Here is a 3,561-nt window from a genome sequence, read left to right on the forward strand (position 1 = left end):
GCCTGGGTGTAACTGACCCTGCCTGGGAATAGCTGGATGGAGCTCCCCTTGGCCATTGCTGTGACTTGGGGGTGCCTGGGTGTAACTGACCCTGCAGCTTTGTGCTTATTCCACAAAACGCACCTTGTGGTGATGCCGAAAAGTCCCAGAGTTGCAGGTTTTCAGAGGATGACTGTTTTTGACACTGCTGCATACGTAGGGCCTCTCTTCCATGGCAGGCCTGGAACTGGATTGTTAATACTGACACTGTGACCATCTGGCAAGCTAGAAGCTTCTGGATGTCCTGGCTATGCCACCCTTTTGATAGGGGCATCAATACCTCCCAACCAAGCTTGACATCTGATTCTACCCTTTATGCTCAAATGTGAATATCATATTTGGGAAGGGTCCTTCTCTCCTAGAGGTCTTGACTGCTCTGAGAACCTCCAAAGCTCTACAATACTCATGGAAATAGCCTTGGGGTGATCATTCATGCCCGGCCCTCCTATCTCAGTAAAGACCCTCACCAGAGCCAAACTACGTTTACCACGTGCTGCATATGATGTAAGGGAGAATGATGTCAATGTACCCATCAGTAGTCTTCCTGTAGCCCCCACCTTTTAGCTGCTAATATTCTCCAGTTATCTCAATCAGAAACCAGGAAGAAGGCCAGGCACAGTGGCTCATGCCTGTAATCCCAGCACATTGAGAGGCCTAGGTGGGCGGATCACCTAAGGTCGGGAGTTCGAGACCAGCCTGAACAACATGGAGTAACCACGTCTCTACTAAAAATAAAAAAATTAGCTGGGAGTAGTAGCGGGAGCCTGTAATCCCAGCTCCTTGGGAGGCTGAGGCAGAAGAATAGCTTGAACCCGGGAGGTGGAGATTGAGGTGAGCAGAGATGGCGCCATTGCACTGTAGCTTAGGCAATGAGAGTGAAACTTTGTCTCAAAAAAAAAAAGAAAGAAACCAGGAGGAATCTTCAACTCATGCCTCATACCTTCTTTCTCACATTGAATTCACCAAAATCCTGCAGACATTTTGTCCTCAGTATTTGCGTCTTCCCAGTTCTACTACCATTGGCCCTAATTTCAGCCCTTTTCAAATCTAGCGGGACCCTGTAGCCACCCATCCCTAGTTTCATTCTCTTGCAATCCATCCCTCGCCCAGTTCTCAAAGCGATGCAGCCCTCATTGCTTCCCATGAGCTACACAATGAAATATTTGAAGGATTTCGTCTGACCGCCCGCTTACCTCCCGAGCTGTTTGGACACTCCACACCTCATACCTGTTGCTCTAGCAGTGTGCTGTCCAACACAGGAGCCACCAGTCACAGCGGCTGCTGAGCGCCGGAATGGGGACCCATCCAATCTGAGACGTTCCACCAGTCTAAAACACACACTGGGTTTTGAAGACTTGCCATTTGAAAAAAGACTGTCAAATGCCTCCTTAGTGATTTTTATATTGGCATCATGATGAAATGGCAACATTTTGGGTCTATGTGGTTAAATAACATATACTTTAAAGTTGATTTCAGCTGTTTTTCAATTTTAGTGCAGCTACTAGAAATGTTTAATTTTAGTGTGGCTGGGAGAAATGTTTAAGTCACACTAGCAGCTTGTGTTTGTGGCTCCCATCACATTTCTGTTGGGCAGTATGCTGTCTAGGAGCAGACTGCTGTTGTCTCCCTGAACACGTCACACCCCGTCAGGCTTCCATACTCTTGCTGTTAATATTTCCCTTGCTTGAAACCACTCCCCCACTTTCTGCCTCAATTCCTTATTGGTTAAAATTGACTTGAGTAACCCCTATTGGAGCTTCCAGAGTGCACCTGCTTACCTTTATCACAGCACTTATAATAGGAGATACGGTAACATACTTGTCTTCCCTGCCAACAGGAGCAGGGATGGTGTTTATTTGTTTTTTATCACAAACACCCGCCACATGTGCCTGATAGGCCTGCAGTAAAATGTTGCAGAACTGAATTGTGGAGCAGAGTTCTGAGTCTTCTATGAGAATGGGACAGCAGACTACTGTTTTGAAGGCCGTAAAATTTACATGCTGATGTAATTGAGCTTTACCATCATATTATGTCTCACTTGTAAATATACACTCACTGACTCATGAAAAATTAGTAAGAATTTACGATACAGTGAATGAACTAAGATGTAAATCTTGTTTATTCAATATGTAAATCAGACGCTAGCGTTTATTGAGACTCTAGTATATAGAGCACTCGCTAGTGAATTTCACTGATTCTATAATTATTCCTCTTAGGGCAGAAATCATTTGTGTGGGCTGATGATTCTTTAAGGTAATCTCAATTTCATTTTATATAAAGTTTAAAAAAATGTGTAACATACTCTGGAATTCTTTACATTGTAAAGGCCCAAAGGTATGAAAAGTATTAAAAAATAACAAGCACTTTTTTGTTAAAAGCCCCAGATTCCCAGGCATTCTTAGACATCTCCTATGAGGTTGGCCTCCCCGCTACTGGTCCACTGTACTAAACATCTCTTTTCCTGTGAACTTCCTGTCTGCTCCACTGTTAGGTGAAAGCCCTCCCAGGTTCCTATGGGAAGCCAGCCTTTTCCCACCTCAGTTCCTTTAGGGACACTTCACTTTGGGGACATCACAACCTCAGACCTCCCCCATCATCACAGTCCATCTACCTTGTCCAATATTTAGTCAGGGATGTGCATGAAATCTCAGTGTGGCCAATACATGCTAGGAATCTCCTCCAGTTGCTAATTGGGTGCAGGTTCCTCTCTTTTTGTTGGCATTACTAAGTATAAGAATTGTGGTGTCTGGGAACTGACTTTGATCCCACGGTGGGAGCTGACTGACCACCCCTGTGGTACTAGTTTGAGTTGGGTTGTGTCATCTGCATGCAAAGACTTCTGGAATACCATCAGGTGAACCTGAAGCCATGTGTCCTTGGGCCTTTATGTCTCCTGAGTCCCTGGGACCTCTGCTTCCTGGAATTGACACCACACTGCAGGCACAGACAGCATAGCACGTAGAGACAGAACAGTACAGGTCTCAGGCTCTGAAACCAGACTATGTGAGTGAACTCCACCCATTCCTACTTGAGTGAGCTTTGCTGTTTCATCCACGGTGAGACTCAGTTTCCTCATCTTTCAACAGGGAGTAACTGGAGAACTGGCCCAACACGTTTTAAAAATAAAGATTAAATGAGCATATATACATGACACTCAGTATTGCATATATATATATGACACCTAGTATTGGAGATTATATATATATATATCCATATATATATATGACACTCAGTATTGGATATATATATATATCCATATATATATATGACATTCAGTATTGGATATATATATATATATCCATATATATATATATATGACACTCAGTATTGGATATATATATATATCCATATATATATATATGACACTGAGTATTGGATATATATAAATCCATATATATATATGACACTCAGTATCGGATATATATATATCCATATATATATATATATGACATTCAGTATTGGATATATATATATATATATGACACTCAGTATTGGATATATATATATCCATATATATATATA

This window comes from Cebus imitator, unplaced genomic scaffold (assembly GCF_001604975.1).
Source record: "Cebus imitator isolate Cc_AM_T3 unplaced genomic scaffold, Cebus_imitator-1.0 Scaffold73, whole genome shotgun sequence".
Classification (NCBI taxonomy): domain Eukaryota; kingdom Metazoa; phylum Chordata; class Mammalia; order Primates; family Cebidae; genus Cebus; species Cebus imitator.